This window comes from Bos mutus, chromosome 22 (assembly GCF_027580195.1).
Source record: "Bos mutus isolate GX-2022 chromosome 22, NWIPB_WYAK_1.1, whole genome shotgun sequence".
Classification (NCBI taxonomy): Eukaryota; Metazoa; Chordata; class Mammalia; order Artiodactyla; family Bovidae; genus Bos; species Bos mutus.
The window spans coordinates 62,564,977-62,580,499 of record NC_091638.1 but is presented as its reverse complement, the minus strand read 5'-3'; the positions used below and the strand labels follow the sequence as shown (position 1 = coordinate 62,580,499).

General features: G+C 52.8%; 1 long non-coding RNA gene across 1 annotated transcript in view; it reads left to right on the top strand.

The window, feature by feature from the left end:
* The first annotated feature begins 4,986 nt into the window (after positions 1–4,986).
* The window catches only part of LOC138984633 (uncharacterized), a 30,011-nt gene continuing 19,474 nt past the window's right edge, over positions 4,987–15,523 (top strand). The window contains exons 1-2 of the long non-coding RNA XR_011461872.1: positions 4,987–5,099; positions 13,114–13,265. This is a non-coding gene — a long non-coding RNA (uncharacterized lncRNA). The remainder of the gene's footprint in view (positions 5,100–13,113; positions 13,266–15,523) is intronic.

Here is a 15,523-nt window from a genome sequence, read left to right as displayed (position 1 = left end):
TTGATATGCCATCCGACCATCTCATCCTCTGTCGCCCCCTCTTATCCTGTCCTCAATCTCTCCCACATTCAGGGTCTTTTCCAGTGAGTCAGTTCTTCGCATCACATGGCCAAAGTATTGGAGCTTCAGCTTCAGCCCTTCCAATGAATATTCAGGGTTGACTGAATAAATGAGTCCAATTCAATCCAATATATATTTAGGATTGACTAGTTTGCTCTCCTTGCAGTCCAAGAGACTCTCAAGAGTCTTCTCCAGCACCACAGTTTGAAAGCATCAATTCTTTGGCGCTCAGCCTTCTTATGGTTCACCTCTCACATGTGTACATGACTACTGGAAAAACCATAACTTTGACTATACGGACCTTTGTTGGGGTATTGGGGGGAGCATTTCAGGCAGAGGGGGAGGTTGGAAACAGGAAGCTGGTGGGTGGTAGCAGAAGAATGTGGGAAGAGGGACAGACTCTAAGGTCTGAGGTGGGGGCTGGTGGTGAGGTCAGGGTGAGGCTGGCTCTTGGCCCTGAAGGGTGGTGCTGCCCTGGATTCTGGCCCCAGTGGAGGTGACTAGAGGGTTTCCACAGGAGAGCGTCAGGCCTGGCCCCGGAGGAATCGGCTCGCATGGTTACAGGGCTGGGAATGAACTGCGTGGGCATGCTGGTGACCCAGGAGGGCCAGTTTGGTGACGTCATCCAGCCTGAGTCTGGAGGCCTGAGCCCCAGCGATGCTGGAAACTGCAGTCTGAGGGCAGGAAGAGATGCCAGGAGCCACCCCAGCTCACGGGGTGGGGCCGGAGGAGGGCGTGTCCTCCTTTCACCCATGTGTTCCGTTCAGGCTTGGGGGATGGCACCTGCTCTCCTGCATCCACGTTCAGTACTGACCCCACCTGGGAGCACCCCCAGACTCCCCCAGAAGGCGTGCCCCTTCAGGGTGCCCGGGGAGGGGTCACACTGACACAGGGGCCCACATCTCACAGAGGTGGCATGTCGTGTGTGCCAGTGTGAGCTGGGGATGGGGGGTGCGCCCCAGAGGCAAGGCCTGAGGAGGGGGTGGGGGCACCCCGGGGGCACGGCCTGGGCAAGGCTGCTGATGTCGGCTGGGCCACAGAGCTCCCGTTCCAGCTCTGGGCCGGGACACTTGGACAAGCTCCCAGATGGGCTGCATTCGAGAATGAGGGGGCGGAGGCAGGGCCTGCCAGCCTGGGAGGGGAGCCCCCCACGCCGGCCACCCTCCCACCCCTCACTCCCCAACTCCCCCACCTCCCCGACCTGTGCCACCCCTGCCCTCCCCTGACTGCCCCAGGACAGATGGGGAGCTGATGGGGGGCGTTGCCAGCAGCTCGGCAGGCCCAGCAGGCCTCACTGCCCAGCTGGACTTGGCCTGGGTCTTCTCCTCCCAGTGACTTGGGGCTGGTTCGTCCGTGTCCCGTCTGCAGTGAACGCGACCACAGGCCCAGGCGCTTGGAGCAAGGCCTGGCTCCCGAGAGGCAGGAGGCCAGGGCCTTCTTCACGTGTGTTTGACGGAGAGGCTTCTGTGCCCGGGGCTGGTGACTCACTGCTTTTCTGGGACACGAGCACTGTGTGTGTGTTGTGGGAGGGGGTGTGGGATCACTGGACCCGCCTCCTTGCCTTCCATTTCCTGTAGATATAAGCAAAGACCACCTAAAGGAGACAGGCTGTTTCTGCAAGCCTGCTTCGCAGGGAGTCTGCCTGTGAAGGGTCTGCATTTGACAGGGTCTCAAGGCCGCCCCCAAGGGAGACAAGTTTACATTAAAAAACAAACGAACAAACAAAAAGAGCTTAACATCTGAAAAAGGTGCTACACCATATTAATAAAATAAAAAACAAATTATATGATCATCTCAATAGAAGCGAGAAGAGCATTTGACAAAACTCAACATTCTTTTATGATGAAAACACTCAACAAGCTCAAAATAGAAAGGAACGTCCTCCATTGGATCAGGGGTGTTTACAAATGACCACAGCTAACATCACAGCTAATGGTGAACTCTGAGCATGGCCCCCATGAGATCAGGGTCAAGGGAAGGACTCCAAAGCCTGCCACTTCTGTCTCTCTCCCTCTCTCTGTCTTTCTCTCCTTCTCTTTCCATATATATATGTATATATTTTATTGAAATATAGTTGACTTACAATGTGTTAATTTCTGCTGTACAGCGAAGTGATTCAGTTATACATGTATCGAATATATATTCACAGGATATTGAATATAGTCCCCTCTGCTCTACAGTAGGACCGTGTGGTTTACCCATCTTATACATAATCGTTTGCATCTGCTAAGCCCAGTCCTTCCCTCCCTGATCCACCTTCCCCTCGGTAACCACAAGTCTGTTCTCTGTGTTTGTGAGTCTCTTTCTGTTTTGTATGAATTCATTTGTTTCGTATTTTAGATTCCACGTGTAAGTGATAACATATGCTGTTTGTCTTTCTCTTTCTGACTTACTTGGTCATCTCTAGGGCCATCCGTGTTGCCGCATACTCCTGATCTGCTGTTTGTCTTTCTCTTTCTGACTTACTTGGTCATCTCTAGGGCCATCCGTGTTGCCGCATACTCCTGATCTGCTGTTTGTCTTTCTCTTTCTGACTTACTTGGTCATCTCTAGGGCCATCCGTGTTGCTGCATACTCCTGCCACGTCTGTTCAACACTGTCCTACAAGTTGTGCCCAGGGCATTTAAGCAAGATGAAGGAATAAAAAGACACCCATATGGGAAAGGAAGGCATAACCTATCTCTATTTGCAGATGACATGATGTCTTGTATGGAAAATCCTAAGAAATCCACATACAGAAAGTTAAAACAATAAATAAATATGTTCAACAGTGGGCAGAATACAAGGTCAATATACAGGAACTTCCCTGATGGTCCAGTAGTTAGGAATCTGCCTTGCAATGCAGGGGACGTGGGTTTGATCTCTGGTCGGGGAACTGAGATTCCGCATGCCACAGAGCAGCGAGGCCTGCGTGCGGCAGCTCCCATGTCCCACAGGCCACATCTAGAGAGTCCATGTGCCCAAGGAAAGACCCCGCGTGCCGCAACCGAGACCCAACACAGACGAAAAAAGAGAGATCAATGCACAAAAGTCAGTTGTACGGCTATACACTAGCAATGGGCAATCCAAACGTGGAATTAAGAAGACAGTCCCATGTGTAACAGCAGTAACAAAATACCTAGCAATAAATGTGGCAAAAGAAGCATAAGACTTCTTTTGCGGACTTATGTAAGACTTCTTTTGCATAAGCTAACTGTACTTCTTGTAGTACACTGAAAACTACAAGACATTGCCAAAAGCAGTTAAAGAAGGTCTGACGAAACGCGAAGACAGCCAGCGCTCACGGATCAGAAGCTACGGCAATATGGTTGTACTGCTAGTGCCCCCCAAATTGATCTGCAGCTGCGTTGAAATCCCTATCAAAACTCCAGCTGGCCTTTCACAGTCTGATCCCAACATTCTTGTGGGGACGCAAGGGCCCCAGAATAGCAGAAACAATCTCAAAAAAAGAAGAAGAAAGCTGTTGGAGTCACATTCCCGATTCAAACTTACCGCAAAGCTACAGAGATCAAGGCAGTGTGGCACTGGCCTAAGGACAGACAAGCGTATCAGTGGAACGGCATCGAGAGTCCAGAAATAAACATTCGCATCCACAGCCAATCGCTTTCCACAAGGACACCCAGACGATTCGAGGAGAAAAAGAATAGTCTTTTCAACAACTGGTGCTGAGACAGCTGAAACTCCAAAGGCAAAAGAATGAAGGGAGGGCCGCACCTCACACCACACACAGACAGCAGCTCAGAGCGGCCACAGACCTCAGTGTGAGAGCGGAAGCTGTAAAACTCTTAGAGAAAAACGCGAATCTTCATGACCTTGAGTTAGACAGTGATTTCATATACACAACCCCAAAGCACACACAAAATCAGGAAAAAACAGCAGGTAGGGAGTTCCCTGGTGGTCTAGTGGCTAGAGCTCGGCGCTTCTGCTGCTAGGGCCTGGGTTCAGTCCCTGGTTGGGGAATTCAGACCCTGCGAGCCATGCGGTGTGGCTGAAAGAAAAGGAAAAGGAAAAAGTAGGTAAATCGGGCTTGGTAAAAATGTTAAACTCTTGTGTATCAAAGGATACTGTGTATTGAGATTATATGATTTCAAATCTACTCTTTTTTTTTCAAATCTACTTTTGACAATATAAGTGACAATGCATTAATCCACTGATTATGGCAGAGACAAGTGTTTTTAGAAGTAAAGTTGTTTGGAGAGGAGGGACAAATTAGGAGGTTGGGATTAACACACACTACTATATACAAAATAGATAACCAACAAAGACCTACTTATAGCACAGGGAACGCCACTCAATATTCTGTATTAACCTGTATGGGAAAAGGATCTGAAAAAAAAAATATATATATATATATATAACCAATTCACTTTGCTGTATGCTCGAAACTAACACAACATTGTTAATGAAACCTGCACCCACATAACATAAAAATTAAAAACAAAGCAAGCAGGAAAGAAGTAAGGTTGTTTCGATGTAAGAATAGGCTGTGTCAGGATGTCATCGTATTTATCAGAGCTCAGCTGCTCAAAGGGCCCCTGGGGGCTTATCAATAAGAATATGTGAAAAAGCCACCGTGGTGCCCGGACATTAGGGCTGTAAATACCAAGAGTCTGTGACCGCGGAGCCAGACTGCTGATCCAGCTCTCTGAAGCCCTCGGCTTGGTAGAGGTGACTCCTTTATGAGAAATGGTGACGAATGGTGCAGCTGTCTCGCCAAGGAGATCAGCCTTCCACCCAACAGCAGCACCTCGGTTCCCCAGCAACAGGAGAGACTTTTATTTTTGCACTGGCAGCTGGACATGTCTGTGGAGGAGCCCAAACTTTATTCAAAAGGTACGTCTCAGCCGAATTTAGACTTCGTGCTTTTTACTGCCCTCTGGCTGGAGCAATGGAGTAATCCATCATTTCTTTGGAGCGTGTTATTTCTTTATTGGCTCATGAAGAGACATTACCCTGTATGCTCATGATACTGTTGTTACTCCTGCAGTAACGGTGCAGTGGTAAAGAACCCGCCTGCCAGTGCAGGAGACGCAAGAAACGTGAGTTCGATCCTGGGTTGGGAAGATCCCCTGGGGAAGGAAATGGCAACCCACTCCAGTCTTCTTGCCTGGAGAATCCCATGGACAGAGGAGCCTGGCGGGCTGCAGTCCACGGGGTCATAAGTAGTCAGACAAGCGTGGCGTGGCAGTGAACCTGTGCTAAATAAAGCATTGGCAAAGATAATCTCAGTCCCTCGGCATGATCCGCCACCCCCTAACAAGACACCGCCATTGAGAAAGTGGGGGAGTGGGGCACAGCCCAGGAAGTGGGGGATAGTATTGATAAGTCTGATATCTGATAAGAGACTAGTATCCTCAAGATGTAAAGAATGTGTAGCAACAGCAAAAAGGCAAACAACTCAACTTAAAAATGGACAGAGAATCTGAATAAACTTTTTTTGTTTGGACTAAGCAGCTTGTGGGATCTTAGTTCCCCAAACAAGGAGAGAACCCACAACCTCTGCAGTGAGAGTGGAGTCCTAACCACTGGACCGCCAGGGAATTCCCTGAATAGACATTTCCCAAAGAAGATGGGTCGTGTGGCCAGTAAGCACAGGGAAAGATCTCAGTGTCGTTAATCATCGGGGAAACGCAAATCAAAACCACCGTGAGTCATCACTTCACACCCGCCGGGATGGCTGCTACAGAAAAGACAGACAGTACCAAGTGCTTTGAAGAACGTGGAGCAACCGGAGCCCTCAGACCCTGCTGGTGGGGATGTGAAATGACGCAGTCCTTTTGGAAAGTAGTCTGGCAGTTCTTCAAAATGCTAAACAGAGTTCCCACATGATCCAGCAAGGCCTCTTAGGTACATTCCCAAGAGAAATGAAACCACACGTCCATTCAAAGCCGTGTCCAGCGTTGTTCATAACAGCTAAAGGGTGGAAGCAACTCGTGTGCCCACGGATGGATGATCAGATACACAAGTGTGGGCCCCCTGTACCGTTCAGCCATACACAGGAAGGGAGTCGTGACACAGGCCACACAGTGGCTAACCCTGGAACCATGATGCTGAGCAAAAGAAACCCGTCACAGTAGGCCATGGGTTAAATGATTCTGTTTATGGCTAATGTCCAGAATAGGCTGTCAACCAAAAAACAAAATTCACCACCTAAAAGCTGAGAGTTAGTTCTGTTCTGTGGGTATTTGTAAGACCTTCAAGCCCAGGAGACAGGGAGACAGTGTCCCCAGTGACCCTGAGAGGAGGCAAGGGGCGGAGCCAGCTTATGGAGAAGGTTTGTGACACAGGCAGGTGGTACACGTGGGCTGTCTTCTTCGGGTGTTGAAATGTTGCATTAGGTAGCACAGCTCTGTGGGTGTACAAAGACCCCTGAACTGTGTATTTTACATCGGTGAATTTGATGGTACACGAATTGCATCTCAATAAAGCTGAAAAATGTGAGAACTGAACCATAAGGAAGGCATCAGTTCCGTCGCTCGGTCATGTCTGACTCTGCGACCCCATGGACTGCAGCACGCCAGGCCTCCCTGTCCATCACCAACTCTCGGAATCTACCCAAACTCATGTCCATTGAGTCAGTGAGGCCATCCAACCATCACCGAAGAACTGACGTTTTCTGACTGTGGTGCTGGAGAAGACTCTTGAGAGTCCCTTGGACCGCAAGGAGATCAGGCCAGTCAGTCCTAAAGGAGATCAACCCTGGATACTCATATGGACCCGGGGCTCCTGCTGGTCACAGGCTGAGGCGTCTGGTTACTGCTCGGCCGCAGGAGCCCTGGCAGGGTGGAAATCTTAGCCCAGAGGAGCTGGAGGAGCTCCCGCCTTGGGGAGAAGCACAGAGAGGGTCTGTGTCCGGTTTGGGGGGTGGGGGCCTCAGGCGGAGGGAGGCGGGGCCCCTTAAATGTGTCCCCGGCCTCCCAAGCCCTCAGCTAGAGGCTCCTGGGTCTTCCTTCCGATATAGTCTATGGTACCATCGTCTCCTTTGTGTCAGTGAGATCCAGACACAGAGGGGAAGCTGAGTCCCGGCTGCCCAGCTGAGACCCCAGGGAGACATAGGCGGTGCCCACGTTCTCTGTCCACCGCTCATTCCCACATGTGTGGGGAGGGGGCCCCGAATCACGACGGGTCCACGGGGAGCGGGAAATGTGGTCAAAGGGGGCTCTCTCCATCCTGAGACGGGGAGCATCCAGGCCCCAGGGGGCCCGTCTGGTGCGTGCAGCAGAGAGTGGGGCTGAGACGCATCCTGCTGGCGCTTCCCACTGACCAGCTGGTGGGTCTTCCCAGAGGAGGCCCGGAGGCCCCCAAGCAGCCCACTGTGACGAGGAGGGCCATGCTGGTGGAGACGCGGGCTGGGGAGTGGGGGAAGGGCCCTCAGGATCGAAAGCTTGGTGGTGGGGGTGGGGGTGGTTAATACGGCTTCCATTCTTAAGATTAAGGAAAATGAATAGCAATCAATGCTGCCTACCAAAGGACTCAGCTCTGGTTTCTAAATCAATACTAAATAATCAAATAAACTGGGAGAGAAAATTTAAAATCAAGACCAGCAGAAAGAGGTGGGAGGGCAGCAGTGGATGGGGGAGGGGGCAGGGGGTAGGGACAGGTCTGGGGTCTCAAGGGCCCCCCGCACAGAAGCTGACCCCAGGTACGGTGGGGCTCCGGGAGGAGCCGGAGGAGGGTGGGATGTTCCCCGTGTTCGGATGCCTCGGGGGTGACTCTGGGGCTGGATTCAAGGTGGGCAGGGGTCCTCAGGGGCCCAGGTGGGTGGTGAGGAAGAGGCAGTGAAGGCCTGACTATCAGGGGGCAGGCCAGGAGACTGGCAAGAGGGGCACCGAGGGACTTGGCTGCCCTGTGGGGGTGAAGAGGCCATTTCCTGAGGGGGGCAGGGTGCAGGGCAGGGCCTGGATCTGGGGGCTCGGGGTCCGACTGGGCCTCAGCAGGGGGCGAGACGAGGCTCCTCCTGCCGTCTGTCCTTCTGTCTCCCCAGAGTCCGTCATTCAGGAGAGGTAGGCGTGGAGGGGCGGGGGTTGGAGGCCCCGCCGAGGCCTCATCCACGCCTCCCCCCGTTCCCCACTGGGTGCCCGGCCTGAGGTGCTGTGCTGGGCTGATGCCAGGGCCTGGGTGCAGACTCGTGGCCTTGGACCTCAAACAGCAGGCTCAGGCCAGGCAGGCGGTGAGTCCCGAAGCCCGTCCCCAGGGGGTCCGCCTGGGGCTGGTCCCTTTCAGCACTTGGGCCACGTCTTGCTGCAGGCTCCCACTCAGCACTGAGACCTGGCCAGGAGCCCCTGCTCTCACTGGCCGTGGGGGTCTGCACAGCATGCGGGCCCAGTGAGGCTGAGGGCCCAAGCAGGGCCGGCCCAGCTGAAACCGGCCCCGGGCACAGGGTCTCTGTCTTCTGGACTCTGCCCTACTCAGCCACCCTCCCAACCCCCCACCCGCTGGGTGCCTTGCGTCTCTCCGGGGCCTCCCCACACCTTGCTGATCTCGGGGCCACTGGATTGGGAACCCCACTCGGGTCAGCCTCCCAGGCAGATCAAGGGGCCCAGCTGACCCAGAGCTCAGGTGCACTGGGGGGACTGGGGGAAGGGCTCCGAGCTCCCTGAGCATGAGGCTGGGGAGAGCGAGGCTGGGCCCCCTCCCAGACGTGCCAGAGCAGGAACGGGGGAGCGGGGAGGAGAGCCCAGGGAGGCCCCAGCCTTGCCTCCCCCCCACCCGGTCTGGGCCCTGCTGCACCCTGGGGGCGTTCGCGCCGTCTGCTGTGGATTATCAGGGTTTAGCCAACGTGTGTAAATGAGTACGCGGAGCCCACAGCCCTCCACCCTCCTGGCCTGGCTGCCCAGGGGCAGGCGGGCATGGCCCTGAGTGACTGACCACTGGCCCGTAGGGCCGCCCTCTTCCCTCAGACCCTGGCCCGGACCGTGTCCCCCTCCCTGCTCCTTCCATCTCACAGAGCCCCGAGCCGCGAGAACGCGGTCTCCCTGGACGCGGCCGTCTCCGTGCTGAGCCTGATCACCAGCATCCGTGCTCCCGGTCCAGCTCCGCCTTGTTTCCCAGGAGCCCCTCCGTGCAGGGTGCGGGTCGGGCACAGCACCCCCGGGCTGGTGGGGGATGGGGTCTTCTCTGTCTGGGTCCCTAACTCCAGACCCTGTTCCGCACCCCCTCATGCCACCCGCTACGTGCCCGGGTCCCCTGGGGCTGGGCTGGAGCTGAGGACCTGCAGGTCTCCACAGGCGTTGCCTGTCTGGCCCACCCATGAGGCTCCCCACCCGCCTCCCGAGCTCTGCCAGCCCCTCAGCATCCCTCCCAGGGCAGGGGGGCCGCCGTGCCTCCCACACCCGGTGTCCCGCTCCGAGAGCGCGCGCCCTGCCGCGCAGGCTCTGGGGTCACGCGGAGCCGTCTGTGGAGGTTCTCGGCTTTCCTTCGCTCCAGGTGACGTCCTGCCCACACCCCACTCCCAGTTCCCCCGAGTCCTCTCTTCCTCTTTGTTTTTCCATCTCCAGAGTAGTTTCTGCGTATCACCAGGAAAGTAGGTTTTGGTGGGGAGGGAGCTGGGAGGACCCTTCAGTGACCAGGACAGACCTCCGATCACAGGCGCCGGGCGGGGGCAGCTCCCGGGACAGACCCGAGAAGTCCAGGGCGCAGCGGCCCCCTTCTCCCGGGCGCCGCCCCTCCTCCCGGGGGCGCGGTGCGCGGCCTCGGGGCGCCGCCTTCAGTGGCCCTAGTCCCTTTGCTTCTAACGGTTGGGCTCTCCCCAGACCTCCTGCTCCAAGTCCAGAGACTCGGGCACCCGGTGTCTCCCAGGCTGTTATCTTTTCACCTTTGACCAGATCAAAGGATGCTGGCGAGACCCTGATCCCTGCAGGGCCCTGGGATCCAAGGTTGTGAAGGACAGAACATGTGTAAGGAAGGGCCTGGGTTCTGCTGCTGCTGAGGCTGCATGGGGCCCCCCGGCAGGGCCTGGACTGGGAGGCGCAGGCCTGGACAGCCTTATGGCTCCTGTACCTCGTGCTGCTGGGCCTCCAGAGGAGCCACCTCCCCCAGCCGTGTGATGTCTGCCCGCCTCCCTCTCCAGCCAACCCTCTGCATCTCACCTGCTGCTCTGCTCCCACGATAGCGGGGGTGAGCTGTGGGTTGAATTGTGTCCCCGACAAACTTGTATGTTGACGTCCTAACCCCCAGTACCTGAGAATGTGACTGTATTTGGGAATAGGGCCTTCATGGAGAGTTATTGAATTGGCATTTGGAGTGGATCCTAAATCCAGGGGCAAGTGTTCTCCACAAGGGATGTGGAGACTGGACCCTGACACAGGGAGAGGCCACAGGGAGAGGCCACGTGGAGATGAAGGCGGAGGCCGGGGGTGGGCTTCTCCAAGCCGAGGAACCCAGCAAACCGCCAGGAGCTGGGGACAGGCCTTTCCCAGTGGTCCTTCACAGCCCTTGGAGGAACCAGCCAAGCCCACACCCTGACCTTGGACTTCTGGCCTCCAGGCTGTGAGAGAGTAAACCTCTACTACCTGATTCATCCAGGCTGTGGTATTTTGTTACACAGTAGCCCTAGATGACTGTGACACTTAGATTTGGTTCTTTTTTTTTTAACTGGAGTGTAATGGCTCTGATTTCCTTGCAGTCTAAGGAACTCTCGGTTGTCTTCTCTAGGACCACAGTTTGTCAATTCTAAAGGAAATCAACCCTGACTACTCACTGGAAGGACTGATGCTGAAGCTCCAATACTTTGATGCAAAGAGCCAACTCATTGGAAAAGACCCTGATACTGGCAAAGATTGAAGGCAGAGGAGAAGAGGGTGACAGAGGGTGAGATGGTTGAATGGCATCACCGATTCAATGGACATGAACTGGGGCAAACTCTGGGAGATGGTTAGGGACAAGAATGCCTGACGTGCTGCAGTCCATAGGGTCGCAAAGAGTCGGACGTATTTAACTTCTATGCAGAGTACATCATGAGAAACGCTGGGCTGGATGAAGCATGAGCTGGAATCAAGATTGCTGGGACAAATATCAATTAACCTCAGATATGCAGATGATACCACCTTTATGGCAGAAAGTAACGAAGAAATAAAGAGCCTCTTGATGAAAGTGAAAGAGGAGAGTCAAAAAGTTGGCTTAAAGCTCAACACTCAGGAAAAAAATCATGGAATCCAGTCCCATCACTTCATGGCAAATAGATGGAGAAACAGTGGAAAAAGTGGCAGACTCTATTTTTTGGGGTTCCCAAATCACTGCAGATGGTGACTGCAGCCATGAAATTAAAAGATGCTTACTCCTTGGAAGAAAACCTAGAGAGCATATTAAAAAGCAGAGACGTTACTTTGCCAACAAAGGTCTGTCTAGTCAAAGCTATGGTTTCTCCAGTAGTCATCATGTGCGGATGTGAGAGTTGGACCATGAACAAGCTGAGCACAGATGAACTGATGCTTTCGAGCTGTGGTGTTGGAGAAGACTCCTGAGAGTCCCTTGGACAGCAAGGAAGTCAAACCTGTCAGTCTTAAGGGAAATCAACCCTGAATACTCCTTGGAAGGACTGATGCAGAAGCTGAAACGCCAGTATTTTGATCATCGGCTGGGAACAGCTGACTCATGGGAAAAGACCCTGATGCTGGGAAAGATGGAGGACAGAAGGAGAAGAGGGCGTCAGAGGATACAATGGCTGGATTGCATCGCTGATGCGAAGGACATAAACGGGCAACCTTCGGGAGATGGTGAGGGACAGAGAACCCTGGCGAGCCGCAGTCCACGGGGTCACAGAGTCCGACGTGCCTGGGCGACTGCACCACAGCAACAGCTCTTCGCATCAGGTGCCGTAGTACCGGAGCTTCCGCTTCAGCATCAGTCCTTCCAATGAATACTCGGACTGCTTTCCTTTAGGATGGACTGGTTGGATCTCCTTGCCGTCCAAGGGACTGTCAAGAATCTTCTCCAACACCACCGTTTAAAGGAATCAATTCTTTGACACTCAGCCTTCTTTATAGTCCAACTCTCACGTCCGTACATGGCCACGGGAAGAACCATAGCCTTGACTCGATGGACCTTGCTGGTAAAGTGGCGTCTTTGCTTTCTAATATGCTATCTCAGTTACTCAGTTCAGTCACTCAGTCACGCCTGACTCTTTGCGACCCCATGGACCACAGCACATCAGGCTTCCCCATCCTTCACCATCTCCCAGAGCTTGCTCAGACTCATGTCCATTGAGTTGGTGATGCCATCCAACCATTCCATCCTCTGTCGTCCCCTTCTCCTCCTGCCTTCAATCTTTCCCAGCATCAGGGTCTTTTCCAATGAGTCAGCTCTTCACATAAGGTGGCCAAAGTATTGGAGCTGCAGCTTCAGCATCAGTCCTTCCAATGAATATTCAGGACTGATTTCCGTTATGATGGACTGGTTGTATCTCCTTGCAATCCAAGGGATTCTCAAGAGTCTTCTCCAACACCACAGTTCAAAAGCATCAATTCTTCGGTGCTCAGCCTTCTTTATAGGGTGTGTCACAGGAGAGTGTGTTCAATATCCACACACTTATTCAAATTCTCTGTGAGGCAGCACACTCAAGACCCGCTTCTACGGCCTCTCCCAGTGCCCAGCGAGGTCCTGCGGTTTCCTCTATGTCTTGTCCTCGTCATGTCTGAACCAGCTCAGGGCTTACGGCAGCCTTGGTCCTGAAGTGGGTGGGAGATGGAATTCCACACCATTAAAAGGACAGAAGCCACATGAGGGGCTTCATGTGTCAACCTGACTGGGTCACGGGGAGCACAGGTATTTATTCAAACATTCTCCTGGGTATATCTGTGTTTCTAGAGGAACTTAGTGTTGGAGCATGTAGACTGGATAAAGCAGGAGGCCTGCCCCTGAAGGTGGGCCTTGTCCAATCATGTGAAGCCCACAAAGAGCAAAAGGCTCAGTGAGAGGGAACTCCCCCGGCCTGGTCAGGAGCCCGGACACAGGGACAGTCTTTCCCTGCCTTCAGACTCAGGCTGCAGTGTGGGCCCTCCTGCAGACCCGAGCCCACTGGCTTTTGGACTAGAACTGATACCTTCTGTTCTCCAGGTCCCACGCGCTGACTGCAGGTCCCGGGGCTGCCCAGCCTTCCCGATGGTGTGAGCCAGTTCCTTGTCATCGGAACCCTGATTCCTACGCTGTGTCTTCTGCTACAGGAGCCTGACGTCAGCAGAGGTCTGCCCTGCCATCCCTGGAGCCAGGTGTGTGGATCTGGAGGGGACTGGCCTGTGGGACTCTTCCCAGCCAAGCCCCATGTCCGTCCCAGGTGGGGCTGAGACAGGAGGGAAGTGGACAGGGCACAGCCTCTGAAAGAATGGCCGAGCCCGAGGGCGCGGCAGAGACGGGCTAGAACCAGGTGGGTCCAGGATGGTGGACGGGCTGACCTCCACTAGACCTTGAGTCTCAGTACTGTTGTTGTTCAGTCGCTCAGTCGTGTCCGACTCTTTGTGACGCCATGGACTGCAGCACGTCAGGCTTTTCTGTCCTTCACCATCTCCTGGAGTTTTCTCAGACTCATGTCTATTGAGCGAGTGATGCCATCCAACCGTCTCATCCTCTGTCATCCCCTTCTCCCCCTGCCCTCAATCTTTCCCAGCAGCAGGGTCTTTTCCAATGAGTCAGTTCTTCTCATCAGGTGGCCGAAGTACTGGAGCTTCAGTTTCAGCATCAGTCCTTTCAATGAACTCCAGGCCTGATTTCCTTCAGGACTGACTGGCTTGATCACCTTGCAGTTGTCGACTGAAAAAAATATACAACTTGAGCGTTGTGTGTTGAGTTCTATTTGGGGCAAAATTAGGACTGCAGCCCAGGGACAGCATCTCAGAGAGCTCTGAGAGCCTGCTGCAAAGCAGCAGTGGGGGAAAGACAATACATACGGTCTTGGAGAAGGGGGAGCTCAATACCATGAAGCGCTCATTTTACAAAAGGTGTTTTGTTAGTTGTGAGGCTCTGAGGTCACCATGAAGGGACTTAGGGCTTCTCTAGATATGAGGAGATGCAAGGATTGAGATAATAAAATCTGTTCCTAAAAACATCCACTGTCTAAAGACCTGTCCCACCAGATTCCCTGGAGCACAGACGGCCTCCACCCACCCTGAACTCACTCAGGGGTTGCTGAAGGTCAGCAGCCATCGCAGCATGGGGTGTAATCTCCGGAGAGTCAGATGGCAAGTATCTTTGTTGTTTAGCTGTTGGCGATGCTCTTAGTAAGTGCCAATTTGTAGTTGACACAGTCCAAGGGACTCTCAAGAGTCTTCTCCAACACAACTGTTCATAAGTATCAATTCTTAGGTGCTCAGCCTTCTTTATGGTCCAATTCTCACATCCATACATGACTACTGGAAAAAACCATAACTTTGACTATATGGATTTTTGTTGGCAAAGTAATGTCTCTGCTTTTTAATCTGCTGACTAGGTTTGTCATAGCTTTTCTTCCAAGGAGCAAGTGTCTTGCTTCAACTTCATGGCTGCAGTCACCATCTGCAGTGATTTTGGAGCCCAAGAAAATAAAGTCTGTCACTGTTTCCATTGTTTACCCATCTATTTGCCATGAAGTGATGGAACTGGATGCCATGAATTTTGTCTTTTGTAATGTTGTATGTTAAGCCAGCTTTCTCACTCTCCTCTTTTACCTTCATCAAGAGATTCTTTGGTTGCTCTTTGCTTTCTGCCACTGGGGTGGTTTCTTCTGCATATCTCAGATTATTTATGTTTCTCCTGGCAATCTTGATTCCAGTGTGCTTCTTGCAGCCTGGCATTTCTCATGATGTACTCTGCATATAAGTTAAATAAACAGGGTGACAATATACAGCTTTGACGTACTCCTTTCCCAATCTGGAACCAGTCTGCTGTTCCATGTCCAGGTCTAACTGCTGCTTCCTGACCTGCATACAGTTTTCACAGGAGGTCGGTCAGGTGGTCTGGTATTCCCATCCCTTTAAGAATTTTTCAGTTTATTGTGATCCACACAGTCAAAGGCTTTAGTGTAGTCAATGAAGCAGAAGTAGATGTTTTTCTGGGATTCTCCTGCTTTTTCTATGATCCAATGGCTGTTGGCAATTTGATCTAATCTCTGGTTCATCTGCCTTTTCTAAATCCAGCTTGAACATCTGGGAGTTCTTGATTCACATACTGTTGAAGCTTGGCTTGAAGGATTTGGAGCATCACTTTGCTAGCATGTGAAATGAGCACAATTGTGCGGTGGTTTGAAAATTCTCTGGCATTGCCTTTCTTTGGGATTGGAGTGAAAACTGACCTTTTCCAGTCCTGTGGCCACTGCTGAGTTTTCCAAATTTGCTGGCATATTGAGCAGCACTTTAACAGCATCATCTTTTAGGATTTAGGATTTGAAATAGCTCAGCTAGAATTGCATCACCTCCATCAGCTTTGTTCATAGTGATGCTTTCTAAGGCCCACTTGACTTTGCATTCCAGGATGTCTGACTCTAGGTGAGTGATCA